This window comes from Corvus cornix, chromosome 3 (assembly GCF_000738735.6).
Source record: "Corvus cornix cornix isolate S_Up_H32 chromosome 3, ASM73873v5, whole genome shotgun sequence".
Lineage (NCBI taxonomy): Eukaryota > Metazoa > Chordata > Aves > Passeriformes > Corvidae > Corvus > Corvus cornix.
Window position 1 is genome coordinate 38173438 of NC_047056.1, and position 24800 is coordinate 38198237.

At 36.8% G+C, this 24800-nt stretch overlaps 1 protein-coding gene across 10 annotated transcripts in view; it reads left to right on the plus strand.

Moving 5' to 3' along the window:
- Positions 1–24800, plus strand: part of QKI (QKI, KH domain containing RNA binding) — a 156347-nt gene that overhangs the window by 104908 nt on the left and 26639 nt on the right. The gene's annotated exons all lie outside the window — the stretch shown is intronic.

The window sequence follows — 24800 nt, forward strand, 5'->3', positions numbered from 1 at the left end:
TGTGTTTCTCATTTTCTGATAACTTAAACGGGCTTCTGCATAGCTAGATGACTTAAATCCTTTTTCAGAGACCAGAATTGCCCTGTGAGAGCCCTTGTCTTAGATCTTCTCTGCATTCTCACTCAAAGCAAAGTGGCTCAGTGTGGCTGTGTAGTGCATCCTATGCCATTAACTTGCATCTTGTGCTCATTTTTACCACCACTTTTGTGCCCCTGTAAAATGATAAGAATAAATTAGATCTTTTTCAGTGGCAGAAAAACTTTCCATGTTACAAGGGAAAATTGAGACTATCTTGTGAAAGAAAGTAGTAGGTGGTATTAAAATGGCCTACTGATTTTGGGTACTTAGTGAATGCTAATAGATGCTGGCTGTGAGGAAACTTGTAGTGACACGTGCAGTCTCTATAAGCAGATTTATTCAGAAGACATTTTTAAAAGTTACTAAAGATAGGGAGAGAGACTTAATTTCTTAATTATCAAAAAATGGTAGACTATTAAGCAGGAGGTATGAAAAAATGTGATTTAGACCTCTTGACATTGCACATTGTCAGTTTCTGAAAGCAGAAGACAGAGAAAGTAGATCTTCAGAATTTACTCCTTTATTAAAGAGACCTTGAGCACATTAGGATTGAGTTTATAGTCAGAATTTTTATACGGGCAAAACTTAGAAACCCTTATGTTTATTCTTTAGCTATTGCAGAGCAAACAGTTTAAAAACCAAACTTCTGTGTGACTTAATTTTGTCAGGTGTTTCTTCCTTCTTCTACCTCCCCCTTATTGCTGAATAATATGACTGAAGGGTCAACTTCAGGATGACTTGATAGGTTACAAACCCCCAGTATGTCTGAAGTACTGGTGTGTATACTCTGTGTATGTTTGTGTTGTGCTTGTTTTGTGGACCTGTTGTGTTCTGAGCCCCAGAAAACATGTAATGCATTAGTACTTCTTTCACTGTGAAAGTGACAAGCCAGCTCTTTGTCTTGAAAGCACTCTGCCTCGGGTAGTATCCTAATCAGTTGGGGAAGCACTGTAATCCTGATTACAGAAATAACTGTTTTTCCCCTTTAATGAAAAATAACAATACTGGGCTAACTATTGTCTGAATAGAACGTCACTTAAAATACACTTTGTCAGTTCACTTCATTATCATTTTTATATGTTATGCGTAGGCATAAGAGATTTGGGTGGTACGTATTACTTGCACAAGAGTTAAAGGTCTGCTGGCTCTAATTTCTCAAAAATACTCCTTGCTGAAACAGGTATGTGTAGTACATACTAATTAATTGGTATATAGGTGAACTTGGTTTTGTACTACCTATTGCATCTGTTCAATTAGTATAAAAAATGGAATTGTGGCTTCAGGCAGTTTGAGAGCTGAAAAACTCAGTTTAGTGTTAAAAGGTAGGAATTGAAAACTTCTATGAGGGAAGTCATAAACCTTCAAATAATCAGGATAAGCGTAGGGAAAAAAGGAAATCATAGTGAATTATAGCAGTATGAGTGAAACTGTGGATTTTGGAATATTATAAAGATACTCCAAGATGTAAGAATGGAAAATTGTAAATTCCCTTTCATATGGTAGAATACCTGCTACTATTACTGTTTTTCAGATAAATGTCAAAATTGAAAAAAAAAGTAAATGTATTTCTGCTCTGTCACTGTCCAACTTGATTAAAATTTGAGGCTATGTGGGAGAGAAGACTCATTTTCATTCTTGCCATACAGTGTGACAATGCTTTGTGTTTATGAGATAAATTTCAGAAACGTGCTAGTGTTCTAGTGTTCAGAGATGGAAATTAGTTGCTAATTTCTTGGAATGATCAGTTATTTTTGTACTCAAGATGTTAAAAAGCCTAATTACATTTTCTAGCTACAGTGTACAAATAGGCACATTTCTTAAAATGGATTTCTTTTTGAATGTACTGGGGTGAAGAGAGACTATTTCAGTACTAAAGTGTGTTTCCTAAATTTATGAATCTGGATCACTTTTTTTCCTTGTGGATGTGAATTAATATTTTCCCTTTTCATTTGCTTTTGCATTTTTACCAAGATAGTTGTACAGTCAAATAGTTTATCTTTAGAAATGAAAAGCACAACTTGAGGAAGACTGGCTGAACAAGCCATTTTTTTCTCCTTGAGGAGAAAGGCGAACATTTTTTAAAAATTATTATTCATTTGTATTAAATTTACATTTCTTTAGCATGAAACCTTTTTTTTTTTTATTTTATTTTTTTGGCTGTACTGCAAGTTTCATAGGACTAATTCTTTTCCTCTTCCCATAGTTCAGTGAGATACTGATCTTTATCTAGACCTGCAAGATCATACAATATTACTTCTTCCATGTTTTTCTTAAAAAAGAAGTAGAATTAATAAAGCAGTCTGCAGACTTTAGGGATCACATCAAGTTGTGCTCTCCTTATGCCTCCTTCTGAAGTGAATCCTCCAGATCATTGATCTCTCTTTATTGTGGGAGCTTTGAGAGTTGTTTGTTATATGCAAGAGTTAACGTTAGGATGGGTGGTTCTCTTGCAAAGGAGAGGAAAAAGGTGCTCTGGGTTGGTTGTTCACTGCAGAACAGAAGAGAGAACTCAGAACCTTTTTAGGGGGACATACATAATAATGAAGTAGAGCTTACCAAATCAGAGCATCATTAATGGTTTGAAGTTGTTCTTCGAGCTCCTGGGCTGTAGGGCTGAACTCTTCTGCCAGAAATGTTAGGCTTCTACGAGGTGTTGAATAAATCTTTCTAGCTGGATGAGTTTATCTAGATTTTCCTTTCATTTTACCGATGACCATGTCTCGTTTAATTACTAATTCACCTTTATACTAGCTGGCTTTGTATAGGACGAGGCATGTATGACAAAATTCAAATTATGGATGAATACTTTTTACCCCTTTTTCCTTTTGATTCCACATGTTTCCTTTCAGAGGAAAAGATCATATTTTTGGTTTCTACTTAGCTGTTCTAAGTTGGTCTGGAAACAGTGTTGTTCAGATTTTTTTATTGCTTTTCCTGTGTTGGGACAGCTGTAGTTTTAACTTGGTTGCTGCTGCCATCTTCTTGGAAGACAACTACAACGCAGAATTATTCAGTGATGCTCCCTGTCTAACTTTGTTTATAATTTGCCACTACTATGTAGAATTTTACAGTTACGATGGGTAGGAAAAAATGCTTCAGTAGAAGTTTGTTTCATTTTGCTCCTACATTTGGATCTTGCCTGTAATAGTGATTTTTGACTTTTTAGTCTTGAATATCTTTAAATGTAGCTGTATGAGAAAGTAAATGTGCTGTATATGGCATGATTTTTACAAACTGGAGCATATTTTATAGTGGTGCTTGGTATGTCCTCATTCACTAACTGTCCTCCTCCTGTTCAGTCCCTGTTACTCGAGCTGTTACTTGATGGTGTTTCTGTTTTTAATCACACCTATGTACAACACAGTTTCTTTATATAACAGGAGAGAATATTGTGAAGGGGCAATAGTATTGGTAGAGTGGTTTATTTTTCAGCTGAATAAGCTAAAAGCATTTCTTTCTAAAAGACTGCTTTCAGCAAGTGTGATGAGGTGGGGCTTGTTTATTAATTAAAGTAAATTTCTAATACCTTCCATGTAAGTGTGGTTGTAAATGTTCATTGTGGTTTATTTTCAGCTACTTAGAGTAAACTCAAATGTGTCTTAATTTTTACCCTGGGAACTTGGTGTGCTGTAAATTCCATTGCAAAATACAGAGAAAAAAATTGAATTTAAGAATGTTTAACTGTGCTTTAGCCTTAGTAAAAGAACATAATTATTACAGTAATGCTGTACATAATTTGTTGCTCTGTAATTAAACTAGCAAAAACTTGACATTCGAAAGATACTAGAAGATTTCATTTTTATATTGGCTATCTAAAAAGCCACAATAAATTCTGCATGCAAGTTTGACCTTCTTGAATAGCTCTTTCGATTCATTCCTACATGGTGCATTGGTTTTACATTTTTGCTTTCATGAGTGAGAATATAGTGCTGCCTTGTATAGTTTCCCTGTTGAAATGTTGGTCATGCTGTGCAATCCATTGTTTGCTGCTTATTCAGTTCAAGTCATGAAATTAATAAGTGATGCAGTAGCAGAAAAAGGATACTGCTGTCCTTAAGAGCATTTTAGGAAATTCCTACGTTTATGTCTGCTTTGTCAGTTCCGATAGAAGTCTCTCAGGGTGAACGATCAGACGGGAAGCTCTGTACGAAGGGCAGTGAAGCAGCCAAACATCTTGGCAGCGACTACTAGATAACGTGGTAAACTTTTTGATGTGGGGGAGAGGTGATAATGTGTTATTTTTAGTAGCATGAAGCGGACTTAATGTTTCCATGACCGTATGAACCAAGGGCTGCTGCAGTCCTGCCATTCCTTCATGATTTGCTGTTCCTGCTTCCTGTTTTGCATCAGAAAGCCCTGGCCTTCATCTGACCGTGTGGCGAGTCCATTTGGTGTAGAGCTTAACCTCACTGACTGACTTGCTACAGAGTCAGGCCTGGTTCAGCACTGACAGAATTGACAGCCTGAGAACAGGCAGACAGGGAAAAATGGTACTGCAGCAGACATCCCTTAAATAAACAAATTTCTGTACAACTGCGAGTGAATATGTTCACCTGCAAATAGCATGAGAGTAAAATATCCTGCTACAGTGAATTTCTGTTATGGCAGTGGAAAACAAAAGAGGATTGTAAGTATTCCTCTTCGTGTTTTCCACTGTCCAGTATGTCTAGTACTGGTAATTCCAGTACCTTATTCACAAACTGAATAAAGAATTATGAGAGTTCTGTTGAGCAGTCCTTAAGTAAATTCTGCTATTCATTTTAATGGTCTTACTTTCCTGAAAGTATTTACTGTCATGCAAGTCTGAGTTTTAAAAATAAGAACATGAATTTCTTACACCAGTTCACATACGAAGTGTTTACATATTGTACTTGATATGTCACTGCAGTGTTAAATTTTTGAGTTTACATTAGTATTAACTAAATTATTTTGGGCCAGCTGCAAGTGAGAAGTAGCTCTCTCCATCATTGTGTACTGTGGTGGAAACCAGTGGTTCATTACCACCAAAATACTACCTGTTGAATGGAAATGGTTTTTTGAGACCATATTTACTACAACATATCGTGATGATTTTCAGCTGAATTGAGATAAATCTGGTTTAAATTTTGTTAGAATTTGTCAACTTTCCTGAAATGATCGTCATAGTACAAAGGAGAAAATCAGAATTATTCATCAGAATATTGTTCAGGGTGATAGAGCACTGGAACAGGCTGCCCAGAGAGGTTGTGGAGTCTCCTTCTGGATATATTCAAAACCCACCTGGATGCCATACCCTGCAGCCTGCTCTGGGTGAGGATTGGACTGTCATGAGGTCCCTTCCAAGCCCAATCATTCTGTGATTCTGTGATGAGAATAATTTTGAAAAGAGATATAAAATGTGCTGGTTTTAATATGATGATAAATTGGTTTTCAACTTTCCATTTTCAGAAAGTTGACAAGTAATTAAATGGCAAGTACAAATTTATGGTGATCTGTGCCCTCATACATTTCAGTTGATTGTTTTACAAATTTGGACATAGTCATGACCAAATATAACTGTAAATATGTCTAGTTTTATTAGCTTATAACTTAGATAACAGTTCATAGGGATTCTTACTTCCCCATGGCTTTCCTTATACTAATGGCAGAAAGAAGCTTCTCCAACAGTTATTTATAAGCACCTTAATCCAGCTGTTACTCTGAATCTTCTGGACATCTGATGGCTTCTAGAACCCAAGGAAATTAGTTAGTTGTGCCTACCTACAGTTACTGTTGAATACCCTCTGTTTTCCCCTTTTCCTTCTTCTCCACCATCCTCTGTATTCATTTATTTAAGGTGTTGCAAATGTATGACTAGAGAAGTGGTAGGTCTAAAGTCTGGAAAAGACCTTGGGAAACTTAGAAAATGGACTCTTCTCAAAGAGAACAAAGAAGCTCTGTTGCCTGAAACTCAGCTGGGACATGCCCTTCTAAAGCATGATTATGCATTGATTAGGAGCTCTAATTAGGTTCTGCATGGGCTTTGTCTGTCTTCCAGAAATGAGCTTAATCTCTTTGGTTTTTTGGTAGACATAGTTGAAAGAAAAAATGGTATTGACCTATTCTAGTAATTTGTTTTGTGGTACCTGTAACTTCTTTTTAATTTTTCATCTCATTTTTTAATTTTGCTTCCTCTAGTCTTGGATATTTTCCCAGTGCTTCCTCTAGTAGATTTTTCTTCTTATTACTTCTTCTTCCATACTTCTGTTTGTTTTCTGTTGATGGTCCTGGAACAGAAAATGTAAGTTGGGATCTTTATATAAAATCTTGTTACAGCATTTCTCCACTTTTTCAAAAAGCAGATGATTAGGCTACAATTCTCCTTGTCTGGCCATCTTAATGAAGATGGTGACAAAACTGCAGTGAATTACCCATGCATTGTTTTTCTTATCCTTCATTTCTAGTTACAGTTGACTTTTGGTTGGTTGATTTTCTTTTTTGCTATCGCAACTTTATACCTAAGTGAAAGAAATGGTAATTGTAGAACTGTGATTCCTGGGGAGATGTAGTATAAAGAGTAGGACTTTGTTATCCTGCACTTTTAACACATTTTAATGCTTAACACTAACCAGACTATATTAAGGAGGTCAGATCACTTCATGCATGAGTCACCTTGGAGTGGTTTCTGGAAGGATCATAGCAATTGCAAAGATTTTTGTGTGAAACAATAGTAAAGGAACCAGTAAACATCTCCCTTTTCCAGCCATTTAAAGCATTCTTTATTGCAAGTGTTAATTTTGAAATCTAGATTTCTAATTATACTGAAGTAAAGTTTGTCATACAGACATCTGTGGTTTAATGCTGACTGATGATTTACAGTCATCTAGTTGGTCTACATTATGCTATTTTGACGTCAGACACAGAAAATTCTAACCTGTGGAAAAGCGCCAAGGGTTTTTCACTGACTATTCAATAGAAAACTTAAGTGTTTCTATTTTAAAACAGTACAGAAATACCAGAGCTTCCAGTGGTGGGATAATATGGTTTCTTTTTCTTTCACAATTTGTTTATAGGCTAAGACTTTAACAGGGGAATTATGGATATGTTAGCAGGATTAACATAGGTGGGCATGATATAAGAGATTGGAGCTGATTATGTTAAATAGCTTATATGATTTTGGACTAGGTCATTTGTAACATACTTTATAATAAATTGGAGAGTGGTAAACCATCCTGGAAAGTGATAGATGAAATCTTACTGGAAAGTTGCATTGCTTGGAAAACAGTTGATAGAATCTTAAATGCTTTTCCTTATTAAGTAGTATATTTCTTGTCTGTTGTTGGAAATGGTACGAATTTTATAATTTTTTATCTTGCATCTTCTGTATTTCATTAAGTATTTTAAAGTCTCTGCCTTGTTTTCAAACATTTTATTAGTAGGGATAGCTTAATGAAAACAGTACTGCCTTTTACATTTTCAGTATTACCATTATTAGCTCATTTTTAATGTTTTCACAACATCTGTGTATGTAGTAAATTGTGTTAATCAGTTTCAACTTGAGTTGTAAAGTGAGATGTGTTTTATATTCCAAATCACTTGGAAATACTGGATAGAAGGAAACTTCAGCACCAGCAAATCTAATGAAGTCAGAGGTCTCTAGCACTATATCCAGTCCTTTGATACTGCAGCTTTTTATAAATGGATTGGAAGATGTGAGGTTTTCTATTTGACCAAACACAGCTGCAGATACTAAGAAGTTTATAAATAAATAATTCCAGCCTTTGATAGATACTTTGCTACAGCCTCCAAAATTGTACATTACAAATCCTTTTTCATGAGACTGAAAACATCAAAGCCCCAAACCCACCATTTGGAGTTGGCTGTCTTACGATCATTTGAAGCAGTATTCATGAAGACTAATTTTCAGTCAAGTAATTGCATGCATTGCTATGCCCTCATCTTAGAATCTTTATGATTCCTTCATTCTCTAGCTTGTGTCCTAGTTTGAAAACAAGAATTCTAACTTTGGCTACCCTGACTTTCTTGGCAGCTATGCTGATACAGTTGTACTAAAGCAAGCAAATGATAATCAGGTGAAATGGAACTAGAAGGTGGAGTGGCAATTTGTCAAGTGTACACATGGGCACTTGAGTGCTGTGGTGATGGAAGTGGGCAATTCCAGTTCTTTGCTCAGCCTTTTGGCTATGTTAGGCAGCCGGTGGCCTTATTTTTCTGTCTGCTAGTCTGAGGTTTCAGTTTTTAATGAGCAGACCTGTAGCTTCCAGGATCTTAAAGAAAAGTTTCAAAGTTTTAAAATAAAGCTTGGTTGCTTAGTTCGTTGGAATTAACAGTCAAAATCATTACTGTCAACGGACATCAGATATGTTGAATAATAAAATCTTCATGTATTGTTCAGAAAAGCTGTTTGCAGTATAGTCACTTTTTTTTTGTCTTGGAAGATAAGTTCTGAAAGACCAAGGGAGCTGAGAGGATTGTCTGGATTTCTCCTGGTTTAAACCCGCTGCAGGATGTATGGTAACACTGTGCTAATCTGATTTGTCATTAGTGGTATCCTGGCATTTGGAACAGATAGGCTATTGATACAGCATTGGGAAGAATACTGTTTTTTCTTAATGCCAGCAAGAGAAAAGCCTGTATGTGCCTTTCAGTAGTCATTTCTGAAGTCACTGATTAATTTCCAAAGAAGGTGGTTGGGCTGTGGAGAGGGACTCCTTTAGTCATCCTTGCAGTATCAGCTCCTCTCTTAGTGGATGGTGGAGAACTCTTCGAAGAGATACTTTATTACTCAGCAGTGAGGAGAGCTTCAGGGAAATCTCTTACTTCTGAAGATCCAAAGGTCAGTCAGATTCAAGAAAGATAAACATTAAAAAAAATCAGGCTTTTAAAATATACCAGGTCATAGCAACACTTGTTTTCTCCTATGATAGCAAAGGTACTTTAAATAAACCTTAACTTTTTCATCTGTAAAATGTGGTGAGAGCACCTTATTGTTTTTTTAAATACTCTGAGAGGTAAATGTTTACTTAATGATGAATATGTGACAGGTCATTACTGGAATGCTCTTTCTTCTGTAGCAGTGTAAGTAGTTTTACAGGTGATTTTTGGAGGCAGAACCTGTCTAGGTTACTTCTAAGAACTTGAAAGATGCACAGTTGTGTGCATCAGTGGTTTAGGTTTGGAACCTAGGAATTAATTTTTACTAAAAGTCTCAAATTGAGTTGAAAACTTTAGAAATCTTTGCTAAGACAACTTCTGTGATGATGTAGTTGAGATGTAATCCCCAGCATACACCTGAGGTGCTGGTTTTATTTATTTTTGCTGTATTTTAGTCTCTTTAGTTAATTTTCTTCAAATGTGAATCACATATAGGCTTTCAGCCGAATATTAAGGTTCAGGGGAACTAAGGAAACTATATATATGATTCCATGTCATTTAATGTAAAGCACTTGTGATTTAAGGCATGGCTTCTCTTTCTAGATTCAGTAGCCTCTTTCTGATGGAGATGTGTACTAGAATCATGAGGGGAAAGAGAAAACAATTACTCCTTTTGGTGTTTTGATGTCAATCACTTTGGGTTTTTTTTAATAAGCTTTGCTTTTTTCTTTAATTTCTTTCACAGAAATGTCAAAATAGAATCCTGTTTAATTAAAACAATTGATTAGCAGGGAACCTTAACTGGCATAAGACCAGTAAATTTATGACTTTTTGGCTTCTCTAAAAAGCTTGTATTTGAAGGGAAGCTTATGTAAAAAGTAGAAAAACTGAGTTTTTACTTTAGAGTACCAGCCTGTTACTTATGATAAAAAAAAGTAATTTCAGGAAAAACGTAGTTGTATTTATAGAAATTAAACATGTCCATATTGCTCTAAAACAATTGTATTAATAGCATATGGTATCAATCCAAACAAGTAAATATTACATTCCAGAGCACAGAAATAAGAGTGTACTGTGGATTCTGAGGGAGAAGAATATTTCTTTTTTTTTTTTTCCCAAATTATCCTTTCAGTGCTTCTCTATACAGTTACCTTCTCACTTTACTGTTGTGGCATCCTTTAGATGTCTGACTGATTAGACCAGTTCTTTTCCTGTCTTTGACCTCAGGCTTATGGCTATACTCCCTTAACTTTGTCAGGATTATTTTTGAGTTTCTGGTGAGAAAAGTTTCTTTTTCTCAAAAGCACGTGGGTGTGTTGCATTTATGGCAGAGAACAGTATCTGTCCTGTTTGCCACATAACCCACATTTAAGAGAGGCAAAAAATGGCACCATCTAAAAGCTGGGTTTAAGAGTTTTTCCATGTAATTGCTTGGAAAAGGCGGGTTGATAATGTGTCTATGCCTTCACTTGTGACGGTGTTCATTGATTCAGAAGTATAAATACATCTGATGAGGATTTAAGTCTCAGTTCTGCTTCCTATGACAAGTACTTAGTGCAGTGCAGAGCTCTTCTTTTCTCTTGATACCCAAAGTGCAACATCTTAGGGGTGCTAGCCAGAGCACGGTTCTCCTGTCCTTTCTGTGTACATGCGAGTTCTGCAAAAGGAAGAAAATTGTATTGAACCCAGAGTATCATCCTGCTTGGAGAGACTCTTGTAATCCTGAAGGATCTGATGCAAGTGAAATTGCTTCTCATCTCAGTAGTGATGACCTTGCTCAAGAACAGTTCTTTGGTTCATTAATCTATCCACACTTGCTTTTGGAAGTATAGGAAACTACTTCCAAAACTGCTTCTGTGAACTCTCCACTACCTTCCAGAGTATTTGTTATATGTTGCCTCATTTAAAATACATTGCTTTCAGGAAACCATAGCAGCTGGTATTTCTGAATCATTGCTGAGCCCTGCAGCCTCCTCTGAAAGATGTTTTGGGAAAAGAATTTGTAAAATCGAATATGAACCAGTCTGTCACTTAGGCCTCTCCAGTTAACATCCAGACCTCACCCTCAACAGTTTTATGTACTTGCACAAAAGCTTCTGCTGTGTTATTTGCTGGTTATCTTTAGGTAAACCAGTTGGGTTTTCTTATTCTTGAGATGCCCCTTCCTCTCCCCAGTAAGACTGACAATATATTGTATCCTAGACAGTTGAAATAAGAGCTTTCAGAAGGGTTAAAACTGGGGGCTCAGTTGGTAATAAGGCTCAGTTGATAAAGAACGTTTCTACTGAACACTTTCATAATCAAAACGAAAACCAAAATTTTTTTTGTTGTCTGGTGGCTCATGGGGTAGCCAAAAAAACAAAAGAACAAACTTACTGCAATCCAAAATATGAATCCCATATAGTGATTTCAGATGCTGTCCAGCTGGACTGATGAACTGTTTTCAAATGGCAAAGCAAGGTAAAGAAGTGTGGGTGGTAGTCTGTGTTACCATCACAGTAAGGCAAAGGAGCTTCTTTGTATTTGTAAACTGCCAAATACAAGTGTATAGTACAGTCTTAAATGTAAAAATATTGCCAGAAACCACAAATTTAAAATTACATTTTATCCTTATTAAAGTATTAGTAATAACACTAGGCACTAATTCTTATTTAAGTGAAGATGAGCGATATTTCTGTAGTTGAAATTTGAAGTTGAACTGTTCTTGGGGGGAGGATGGGAGTGGCAGACATTTATCTGTAGAGGAATTTGTATGCAGTACCTGGGACCATACTGCATTCAATATGCGTAGGTGGTGTCTCACATGTAATACATCAGTAAATTTACACTGTATGTGCAGTGTAAGATGCAGCAGTGTAGATATGCATTGAATGTTCTACAGACATATGAAGACCTTATCAAGAACACCAATAGGCACTTAATTAAAAAATTAATAAAATTGGCAAGTATGATATATGGGCAGGCATAATTAATGCATCCAGTATGGTTTTATCTCAAATGCTCCTTGCTTCTCAGATTAAAGTACATTGTTAGATTGATTGTACCTCTGGTACTAGTCCTGACTTCACCAGCATCCTTATAAACCACAGAATGAATTGCATGTAAAGGTCAGATGGAGCAATATATGAGGGGTTTTTTGGGGTTGTTTTGTTTTGGGCTTTTTTTTTTGTGTGTGTAGTGGTGTTGGTTGGTTCGTTGTTGTTGTTTTGTTGTGGGGTTATTTGTTTGGGGTTTTTTAGGTTGTTTTTTTTTTACTTTCCTGTTGGTAGAAGTTGTAGACTGCTTCACTAATTGGGCCAGATGGATCTGACTGCTTTGTTAGATGAGTCAGCCTACACTTTAATGATGTTCTTAACAGTACGGCTGCATTTCATTAGAAATGTTGCGTGATAAAATTGTCTTTGGGTTTCTTGTTTGCCGTTGCATATAGGATTTTAGAACTAAATCTGTTCTTAAAACAAATATGCAGTAGGTTTAGAATATCTCAGTAATTTTTTAAGTGAAAGCTTAACTTTCTCAAATGTTATGAATCAAACTAATGCACAATTTAAAATCATCTTTTGAAGAAAAAGTATGAGATGTAAGCTGTTCACTTCAGATTAAAAGAGAAATCAGACGACACGTTTTGAAATTAAATGCATTGCTTGATTTCTCTCTCGAACATTTTAAAAGTTGGCTTCCTTCCCTTTTGAGTAACTTTCTAAGAATGTGCCTTACTTTTGTGCACTTAGTTCTTTACTAGTTCTGGTAAGTTTCCATCTGGAGAAAGGAAGAAAAGTTGTTGTAATGTTTACTGTGGGTGTTCCTGCTCCAAAAGAAGTGGTGGTATGACCAAGACAGACTAAAATTAATTTTTTTGTGAGGACAGACCACCATCTTTATTTGCTGTAGAAGAATGAGTTAAGCCAGGGTTTAGGCTTTCCAATACACTGTTAGTCCAGAGACAGCAAATGTTTATTCTCTTCAGCATTGAGCTGCTGTTTACATTTCAATGAAAGAGGGGACAGCTAGGGCAAAAGAGCAAGGGTGCAGTCATTAGTTTCCTTCGCATTTTCTCGATTAAAAATGACAGGGGGAAAAAAAGCTTTGCTACAAAATCCTCACATCCCCTTCTCAAAATAGATAACGCTGTAAAAGGGCCTGCGTGGCTTTTTAAAAATTGAGACTTTCTCATGACAGAGAGACCGGGCTCTTGCACGTGGAGTATAATGACACAATACTCAGTAGCATTTTATGTAGTTCCTTGATATCTAGTTTAGACTATTACATGCCGTATATAATAGCAATAACAAGATTAATTAATTTCATTTGAGAGGTGACTAAGTATCTTCAGTATTCAGCACACCGAATTTAGTGGTTCCGTTGTCTCCTTCGCTGTCAATGCAGCTGGCTTTTTGCCTTCCTCAGTGTTTGTTCTGCACGACTTAGTGGATAGGAGATGCTTTGTCTTCGAAGTCTTGGAGCCTCTCTTGTAAAAAGCCGTAATGTGAGAGTACATCCCTTCCTGTACACAAAGGTGTTGCTGCTGTTCTCTGCCGTGCACAGCCATTTTAATCTGAATGGGGAATCTGTCTGGGGACCCGAGTACGGTAATTAGCAGTCTCTTCAGAGTGTCAGAGCAGAATTACCATTGTAATGGTTTAGCAGGAGGATAAAAGGATTGAATTTGGGTCTGCCTTCCTGCCAAACTAAATGAGTTGCCATGGGAATTTTCAAATATAAGAGGCGTTTACTTAAAGCAATTTGGCGAGTTTGAAGAAACTCGTAAATTACGGGGTTTAGAGGAGAGATCCCTGCTTTCTCTGGCATGGGCTGAACAGCAAAGAAGGCTGTTAGAAAGCTGCTTACATTCTTAATGAGAATAAGTTGATCCATGCTCCCTTGCAGACTATCAGCTTATTAAGGCTAAACTGTTTCTGCTAAATACAGTACAGTAAGCACATTTTGAGAGACATAGTTTGCAACAAATCCCCGGAGTAAAAAGCAAAATCTGATTGCTCTAAACATAAATTGAATTTCCTTTGCTAGATTAGATCTATTTTCAAGTAATGCTATTATAAATGGTTCTCTGTATTGTTTCAATAAACATTAACCTGCTATTGATTTCAACTTTCCTCTGTGCATGTAATATTTATTACAACACTTGTCAGATCTGCTTCTGAAAGGGGAGGGAGGGCATTGAGGTTTCTTTCGAAAACAAATAAGGTCCTATGGCCCTTCAAACTGTTTTTTTTTTTTTTTTCTTGGGTCACATGTAAATGTTTTCCCAGCTCAGGCCTGCCTTCTCTCTAAAGGGAGTTGGGCTTTGACCTGCTGACTTCTTTGTCAGCACCGATGCTATTGAAATGTGAGAAGATGGACTTGGTGCTTTCACAAGTGCCTCAAGTGATGAACATCACTTATGCTTGTTTAACCTTCAGTTGGGCTCGAGAAGTCAGCTGTAGTAGACTGTGGAAGAACTGATGACCGGTGTTTTGCACCGCTTGTTTGGAAGCATGTGTTAATGTTCTCCTAGCCGCTTAGATCGGGTAACTTAAATAGTAAGTTTATACGTGCTTGAATATTTTGATAATAGCTTTAAAAATGTATATTCAAGGACATGTCATACTTGAAACAGTATGCAATATTTTCCCCAAAATAATTTATATCAGTTATATAGCTTAAGGCTTAAATGTTGCCTTGTGATCCTTTGGAGTACATATCTCAAATCTTTACTTACCATGACTATTAGGATATGGAGGTGGAACTAATTAAAAAGAGGGCAGTACTGCCGTAATGGCAGCAATTTTAACTTTAGTTTAAAGCCATAAAAAAACGGTTAGAACTCCTTGATATAATCTTACATCACTAGCAGGAATCCTGTGAATTAGAAAAGGAAAATAGTAAATTTGTGCTGGTGATTCAGTGGTTGAACAGCTGCTAAGTTCTAACAAATTCCTGAACTGTTACTAATGATGCAGCTGAAGCTGTTTGGTAGCCTCAGGGTCCTGTTTCTGTGAAACTTTAGAAATGTCTCCAAAGAAATTAGAAGACAACAAGAGCAGCATTTACTCTTACTAATACTCAGAATTTTAACTGTTCATTTAAAGTTTGAGAAATACCGTCAGGGAATTGATTTCATCAGAATTGATCCCCACCCCCATATTTTATTATTTCTTAAAAGAGTTAATATTGGAAGGCAAAATTTAAAGGTATTATCTAAGTGTGAAGTGGCTTGAGAAACTGAAACTATGAAACCTTCTACACTCTGTATTGTAAGAGGGTTGCTAAATGATTAGAGGACATTATGAGCATTAAAAAAAGTATGTAGAAAAGGCAGTGCTTCAGACGACTCTTTGGGATACTAGATTGAACTGAGTGCTTCACTTACGTCCTTAATTCCAATACCTTACAGGAGCTCTGCAAATTGATGCTATTTACAGAAATCAGGCAGTAAAAAACCTGGAAAAATAAAAAGGTATTACAGTTTTCAGATTTCAAAATCTCGGATTTTTTCTGCATTTTAGAATTTTGGTTCCCTAGGTTGTGAGGCTTGATTGGGACCTATATTATTTTACATCTTGTGCATTCTTCCTCTTCTCCTCTCTGCTTGACTTGCAAAACTGAGGTGAAAATAAGTGGCAGTAGGAGTGCAGGAAAAGATTAAACTGGCAGGATTTTTTGGCCGGGTCAGATGTTGAGATAAGGATATTTTAAAATTACAGAAAACTGAATCTGGGCTACATAGTATGATTTTAGTTTTGCAATACCTGTGAAAGGGGAAGGTGGGCATTATTGCCTAGTATTTCACTGTATTTTTTTTTAATGAGGGGTTTTCGTAACCTAAAACTTACTGATTGGTCACATCAGAAACATCCTTCTCCAGGGTATATGAAAACATACATCAGGCAAGTTACCTGATAGACGATGGATATTTCATTTGAAGGGTATTCTGTCCTTTACCTCATGAGCAGTGTGGGAGAAACCTTATAGTTTTACCATCTAAAATATGGCATACAGAAAAAAGTCTGGGTTTATGTAAAACTGAGATGGGCCTTCTTACTTCTGAATCTGATTCCAGATAAAAGTATGTTCTCAGGAGTTGTCATGAGTCTGTTGTTTCATATTGAAAGCAAAAGTCTGCTCTCTGCTTCACTGGTGAATGCAGCTGCAGGCTAATTAATTTGTGGATGGATATAATAAATGAACACTTTTCAGATTTTTCTAAGCGCTAGAAAAGTAACTCACAAATTTTCTGGGGTTTTTGGAGAGGTAAATCACCTTGTTGAATGTCTCAGCCACCACTGGAGAACACAGAGGAAGTGTCATGGATGTGCACAGCAGAAAAGGTGGGAATACCATAATGGGGAAGAAGTGGGAAGCTATGCAAAGTACTTGTTCTCTGTGTTTAATTTGCTATATTTTGAGGGTTCTTGGCTCCTGCTGGTCCAGGAATCCAGAGAATCAAAGAAATGTGCATGCTGTTAGACCAGTGGGGATAGCAGCTGTTTCTTCTCTGGGCACTCCCTCTTTTCTAATAACCTCTCTTGCAAGTATTTTTATTCAGTCTCCGTTTAGTTCTGCATCTGCTGGGGCATTGTTACTTTTGCCTTTGATCTTTAGATTCCAACAGTTTGTTTCCTTCTACAATTTTTTCACTTACTAACTTGTAAACTTTTTGGAGCGGGTTCTTAGCATGTGTATTGTGGGTATCTGAACTCCAGGTCAGAAGAGTGTTTATATACTCTTATGCTAAAATTAACATTGCATGCAGAGACATGAAAACAAAATGCATCGTCTAAGTTGTACAATTCTTGGCTAAAGAAAATCAGCAGCTCTCACTTAATCTAGTTCTATAGAAGAATGTAATACACAAAAAAGAAAAAATATCAATAAGGAAACTGATTTTTGTAGAGTCCTCTCACTATCAAACCATGCAAACTCCATGTTTCTTAACATGGAGTTTCGTAAGTACTGGCTATGCTATTTAACTGCTACGGTTTTAAAGTTGCTGGTATAAGGTGTAAGAATTGCCAGGTTAGGATGATGATGCTTTTAAAGAGGTTTGAAATTAGTTGTTTTCAGTGTTTTTAGAACATGGACTGCAAATACCAAAGAAGGTCAAAGATCTCTCCAAAATATGAATGTGTATACTTGGAGTATTAAGTAAATGGTTGAGATTGTAGCCATTGCTCCTGATGAGCAGATCTACAGATGGAGAAAATATACTTCAGACAGTTTAAGGTAACTGCTAGAGGAGTGTGATCAGTACAGCTGGCCAAGAGAAGCTGTAATAGTATTTCTCCACTGAAGGTTGGCATTGAGAGAGAAGAAAGACAGAAAGGAGAATGATTGTAAGTAAAGAAATGGGCAAAAACTTTAAAAAAAAAATTGTCAAAGAATGAGGAATAAGAAAAATGAAATTAAATATTTTAATATGAAGAGAAATTCATTTAGTTGTCAGGTGGTGGTTTTCAGTTAGAAAACTGCTGGTCTTCAGAATTAGCAAAACTAAGACTCCTGATTCCACATGGAACTGAGTCAATTGATACGCTGAGGTGTCAGCTCCCATCAGTCTCTCCTCCCTTACTGGTGAGTCTGCAGTCTGAGCTCTTCCCGTTTTGTAACCTGGCAGAAGAATACACAGGTTTAAAAAAAAAGAGGTGTTGCCAGATGAGCAGGTTGGCATGGTTCAGTCCTGGGTTCAGTGATGGGTGCAGAAGAGCAACAGTGAGGAGAGAGTAGGACTGTGACCGCCACTAGCTAAATTGGCTTAAAGTACCACAGGAGTGCCAGTTGAGAGGCTTTTTACATCTTGAAAAATAATTCTTGACTCCTTCGACAGCAATGTAAAACCTCAGCCTAGTCATCCTGAACTAATTTGTAGCCTGGGAAAAAAATCTTAAGAATAGCATTTTAATTTTTTACGTTCTGAAATTGACTGTTGTATTTGCTAGGCAGACTTGTCTGAACTTGTTTCCTCTGAAATTATTCTCCCTAAGTTTTCCATCTGATTGATTCCCATTCCATCCTCTGTTTTGCAGAGTCTTAGCTTCTTGAACTCATTCATGCACTGATGCACAGCAACTTATTTTTACACATTCTTGAAAGAAAATTCCATTAATTTATCCATTTATTTGAATCGCTTCAGAATTATATGCCTTGCTTTTCACACCTTTTGTACCACTGTTGTCCTTATTTCCCTTGGCCTAAGGAAAAGAACTTCATTTGTCTCTTCCCATTAATGCTCAGTAAATGAATATTCTTCAGTTACTCTCAGTGTCCAAAAATTTGCATCACTTTTTAGGTTCACTTCTTAATTTTTCAGCCATGTCTTGTAACTGAAAGCTTAAAATAGACTTTTTATGAGTTTGGTTTGGGATTTTTTTTCCTATGTATTATTTTTTACACACATTAAGGGAGGTTTTTGCTGCAAAGTGCTATGTATAAGAATGTAGTCCATAAAATTAGCGACTGTGTGAATTTAGGTATTATTTTGAAATATTCATGAGATTCTGAGGCTCAGGAGATTAAGAATCACTAAGGTGATTTATCTTGTAGTAGAAAACGTATTTTAAGCTGCTTTTGCTTATGGTTGTGCACCTTGTCTGCTGAAATACAAAAGTACAGTTTGGCAGTCTCTGAAAGTTTAATTCTAACTATATTTCCAACATCTGAGTCTAAATTTGTTTCTTCTAAAAATTGGATTAGAGCAGTAAATGTTTAGAGAACCAGAGTGTCTGAACAATATTCAAACAGATTGAGACAGAAGGATGTGAAGAATTGGGTCAGAAATCTAGAAATGGTAAAGTGTTACTTGTTCAACAGGACTCAAGGGTCATTCTGAAAGCAGGTGGAAATCTCGTATCAATACAATACAGAGTGAGAGTGAAGAGCAAGGTACTGGTAGGAAGTGTGTGGGAAGAAATTAAGTTACCACTGGAACAATTTGGTGTTATTAGGGTGGATTAATATTTTTAATACCGACATTGCTTGTTCTCTGCAAAGGTCCTACAATATGCATCTGGCATTTAAGGTTAGTTAGAAGCTACAGGGGAGATGCTATGTAGAAATACTGCAGGAGTATCCTGTCAAGAATGGTTTCCTGAGCATGACATGACAGCATTGATCTAGGATGGCTCAGTGGCTGCAGTTTGTTTCAGCCACTGTTCAGGTACCCAGCTGCTTAGAAAATGAAAAAGGAAAACCATTAAATGAAGTTTATCTGTGTAATATCTGGTCCAGAGTCTGTAGCAAGCTGTTCAGATGCAACACTATAAAACATGTGATGATCAGCAACAAAGAGAAGCACAGAAGTCTTGATTATTTCTGGCCCAGTATAGCCTTTAACTTGCAGTGAAATTTATACTGTGAATCCTGTTAAATGGTTACTTTAGTGTCTGTGTCTGCTGAGGAGGCAGATTTTTAAATTAGTGTGTAGAGCAGAGGGGAAGAATGGTGAAATTAATTATTTAAGATAGGCCTGATACATACTTCTCTCATTCTAGGGCAGAAGATTATACTTAAAGAACTTAATTGTCTTATCATGTAGGCTCAATTATTATATAGAAAATAAATTATAATTAGTTGATTCTGGTAATGTAGGATTTTAGGAAAAAAAGAGATGAAAAAGTCCTGGTCAGTAATTTCTTTAGGGATTTTCCAAATGGGTTAGCTAGTCCTTTATTTTGGCGAGTCTCTAGTCAGGTCCCTCATAATCCCAGTACCTTCTGGACAGAAGATGTTTGTTATACCATGGTCTCATTTCCCTATGTGAGCTGTCACAGCTTATGCTTGCTTGGGAAAGGTAGAGTTCTGAAACATGGCCCAAAACCAAAACTGGCAGACTTGTTATTTATGCATGGCATCTGCATAATCTTGGGAAGGGGGAAAAAAGTCTGTAGGTTTTTCTGCAGATTCCAGAAAACACATTTTATAAAAACTGTTGTTTTATTTAGTGGGGGAGGGAAGTGGGGCAGGGGGAGGGTGTTGGTATTGGGGTTTTTTTCAGTTGTTCTTGGGGGCTTTTTGTTTGCTTGGTTTTTTTTTTTTTTTTAATTTAACAAGTTTTAGGAAAGTTCTCTATAAACATAGCTTGCTGAAATACAAATTTCTTTCAGAAATTGGTGGATAACGGCAAGGTATTTTTATTGCAACTTGGTATCTTTTTTCAAAATGTAAGGGGTATTTTTTAAAACACTAGTCATACTTTCAAAACTAAATTTTTGTTACTGCTGGTGTCCCCTATTTTCAGTAATAAGTATTTGTAATTTGGTCTTAAAACGTAGCAGAATAAAATCTCATATACAAAGTGGAATATTGTAAGAAACTGAATTCATATTACTACATTATGAAAATTAGGTGGTTCTTATTTGTTAAAATCTGGATGATAAATACTGATCTTAAGGTATATGATTATATCCCAAAGCCCAAAAGGTGAATATCTTCAAATATGAAGTTGGTTTAATTTTCTTTGACGCTTATTCCAGCTTCAGGTTCCATGGGGTTTTTTTCCCCAAGAACTATGATAATTAAAATAAGACTTGTGTATGTTTGAATTATTCTGGATGATTATACTGGAAAATTGTGACTGCATTAAAAAAAGTCAAAATACCATCACTTCTGTTATTCTAGAATAGGTACAAGAAACTGAAGTATGCTGCATGATTTTCATGATTTACTAAGAATCCACTAATCTTTTGTAACTAAAGTTGCTAAGATTAAAGGAATTGATTAAAAAATTAAAATCTCTTGCATGTATATTTTTATGTAATATTTGTGGATATCAAAAATATTTCGGCTAATTGAGAGTATCTTAAAAGGCTTTAAAAAGTATTTTTAATGCTAAATTTATGTTACATAGAAACAAAATAATGATACAAACTGATAGGAGGAACTTCAATGCCTTCCCTCTGCTCCTAAGTGACAGCATGAATAAACGTTCAGGGCTGGCTGGGGTCAAAAAGCTGCCTTTTGTCAGTTTGTGATCAAACCTGTGCTTTGCTGCCTGCTGCTCCTAAGTGATGGACACCTCACAGCTCACACACCTGTGGCTGCTGTGTGTGGCTCAGGCTCCTCAGGCAGCCTTCACCAGCCAGAATGGCTCCCCTCTGCCTTTCCTCCTTGAGGCAGGGACTCGCCATCCATCCATGGCGGTAGCCGCAGGTTGGGGCTGTGCCTGAAGGAGGAGGAGATGTGGTGAGTGGTCAGGTGTGCCCAGCAGTGGCGTGGCTCCCTGGGGAAGAGGCACTCCTCAAAGGCCCTTTGTGCCAGCCCCTGCCAGGCAGCGCCGGTTCTCGCTCCTGTCTGTGGAAAATAAGGGTTGGCCGGTCTCTAAAAGCTGAAAAGAAAGCTCAGTAAATAGCAGAGAAAGCCCTCTCCCTAGCAACACGCTGCCTCGAGCAGCCCGAGCCTTCCAACGGAAGGTCCTGTGATTGACATATTTGGCCCCTAAGGAGAATGCACACAATTAGTTTTTTCACTTCTCTGTATTTTTAAGCTGTGTGAAAAGTGGGTTTTAGCAGCCATACAAGAGGAGACTGGCCAGTTGGAATATTATCGCACCCTTCTCCTGGACTTCATCAGCTCTGAGAATTCAAGAACTGGAGAGGCATCTGTGGTGTTTATGGAAGAGCTAATTTCGGTTTTTAAACAGTGTTTAAACATTAGTATTAGAGTACCAGTAAAGTGCATGAGACACATGTGGGCTGCTCATATACATGTAAGCAGTTGGGGTAATTGTGAGCTTTTAGTATTCATTCACCTGTTAGCAGCTGTTGAAAATTACTGCAAGTATAAAGTGAGTGCATATCTCCTTTTAAACTTCCAATTTTCTGTTTCCTTAGTTGTATTAGAAATGTACAACTTAAATTGGTTGAATTTTTGTCTATCTTAAGTTTAAGACAATACTGTTTCTCTAGATGATGGCTTTATATAAAGTTCTGCATGTAACAGTCATTACGTACCTCGACCTTAGAGGTGGTGTGTGTGCAGAAAACAGTCACTTTGAAAAAAAAAAAAATTAAGCAAATATTTTACAAAGGGAATGTAGGTGAAATGCAGAAACAATTTTTTCTATCACATTTAGCTGTCATGATTTCTGTTGAAAATGTGAGTAGAGCAGTTAAGTGTGACAGTTGAAGAAGCTATTAGAAGACCACTGCTCCTGGAATACTAACATTTTGTAACTGGAAAAGCCTGAACATTCATGGGTTTACTCCATATTGTAATAAATTAGTTAATTTTGTTAGTCAGTATTACATTTTCAGGACATCCCATGCTGAAGATAAAAATGTCTTAGAAGTTACTACTGCAGCTTGAATTCCCATGTGGTAGTGTGCAGCCCTCAGTCCTGTCCTTAATGAAACACATGAGAGAAGATACACTTGAAAGATGTATACTAATTCACAGCAACAGTCTTTGTGCTCCTTGTCACCAGCAGTTAGTTGTCTTCTGTTGCTCTAAAGAGAGAGACTTGTCATATTCTTTCTTGGTTACTAAATTTGATATGAAATGTCATTTTTCTTGCCTCTCTCTCTTTTTTTAGTGTTTCTGGATGGGAACAGATTCAAAACATACTGGACATGTTTTCCATATGAAAACACGCAGTCATATTTCAGTGCCATTTTGAAAATGAAAGGCTTTGTTTATGTACTAAACCATTAGCACAGCTGGAAAGAAAACTATGTAGCATTGGGATCTCTAGAGTTCCCAACAAAATACTGGTTTTGAAACCCTTAAATAGGGTTCCTCCATGTCTCCAGTCCCGTCTTGCCCCCCCATGTCCCGACCCACTCCAGCATTTGAGTTAGGCGTCTTTGAGGTTCAGGGCAATTTACAGCTATTTGGAGTGTATAAACTCAAACTTTGAATAGAAACCTCCTAGGATGACAGAGGGAAAATAAATGTTACAGGTCAGGCCACACTTAATTGTAAATATTTTAATTAATCATTCCATTGTTATATTTCTAACAATTTCCTCTGATTTGTACCTGTTAGAACAACCACCTTGATCATAGGTCGTTCTGTAGCATATATTGGTTAAATTGTTTTCATAATTTACTTAAAACTCATGATGGGTTAATGAATTTGTCCTGATAAAAGTGGAATGTGTCAACACTGTCGGAGTGTTTTGGCACTGTTCAGTCTGTTCCAAAGGCTACTGCTGGAATAAAGACCTGCATAATATAGGTCGTGTTTGCATTCTGCTCTGTTTAGATTCCTAGGATGCTCGTGGAACTCAAGATGTTGCTGGTAGAGCCATATGTGGGAAATTAGTACAAGAGGCTTGCCTGGTACTGTCTCATTCAGCGTGCTTATAGTTTAACTGCTGTTTTCAGAATTAAACTAACCAGTGAGGAGGAATTTTGAATGTCTAGCATTCTAAAGCTAGAAATACCACAAGTAAAGTGTTCAGCTCTGAAAGTTTTTAAGCTGGGCTTGCACGTTGCTAAAAATAGGTCTAATGCCTTAGACTGCATAGATGGCTTTAGATTGATAGATATTTCATTTGAATCTTAATACAAATATCAGCAGATGTCTGTGCTTGCAAATAAATCTGAACATATCTCAGTATTATTCTGTCCTTTAAAAACATTTTAGAATGTACTGTAACAATGGGGTTTTTCTTTCTTTTTGAATTTTTTGGGGCTTAATGTGTATATGTGTATCATGAAAGATGTATTCTTGTTATGGAGCTTTCGAATTGCTCAAGCTCTCCAGTGTGGTGTATAGAGATTCTTATCACAGATTTTATTAACAGCATTAAAACAGAGGTGCAAGGAAAATAGGAATGATAATTAAAAAAAAAAAAAGGCAAAGCAAAAAGCAAGTTCTTAAAGTAAGTATTGTTGAGGGTCTAATTTACCTTATCCGGGGAACCTTTTTTTTTTCCTTCAAAGCCTAAAACCTTGTGATTTAAATATGAGCTCATCACATCTGTTGTAAAGAAGTGCTGACCTGTTAAGGTCAAGCAAAATTCCCTCCATCCCAGTGTGTTAACTACTAATATCTAGGGAGGATATATGGTGAAGCAAACTTCTAAGTTCCACTGGTGTGTTATTTCAGTCTGGCTTAGAAAACAGGCTTCGTGCTGGTTTTCTGTACCTTATCTGTATTTCCTTCGTGCAGAAATGCAAAGTGAGGGAGGGAGGGCATAAGGACTCTCAGAAGTATTACTGGTAAGCCAAGTATCATGATTAAACAGGGATATGTCGGACAAGGTGATGGGAAGTGTAAAAAGATAGGATGCCTTTTCCCCCTAGTGTATCTTTAACATTATGACCAATGAATTTGTCAAGTGAAGCAGCACAAGTCTTCTTTGCATATCATTTGAACTGAGAGATTGCTTTGAAGAAGATAAGCAGACTGTTGCCCAGAAGAAATAATGATGCTAATTTATCTTTGCCTGTCCTCATAGCCATAGCAGTGTGTGTCAGTGTTGAAAAGGAAATAGAGAAATAACCGAGCTATAGTTTGCCACCTGTTCAGTGCCGTAGTATTGTTGATGGCATACAGGACTCTGAGAAACATGGCTGGTCTGGAAGTCTTTGTCTCAGAAGTATTTGGGAAAGTTTCCTCTAATATAAGAATAGCTGCCAAACTGACAGAAAAGACCCCTTTGACCAATTCTCCTCAGAACAAACAAACCTATTATGTAGGATTTCTGCTCCATCACCCTCAGAAGTGCATAATCAAGGATGGGAAAGTCTTTTATGTATGTTTACTAGCAACTTCTAACTATCAATATTTACATTCTGGGCATGGGAAACTTGAAGGTCTCTGCCAGATTTTTTTGAGGGAAAGGGAGGATGAGATGTTTTCTTTAATACTGACTAATAGAGTAATTTACCAGAACTAAAAGCCTTTACAAAAATAAAATCTAATCTCTT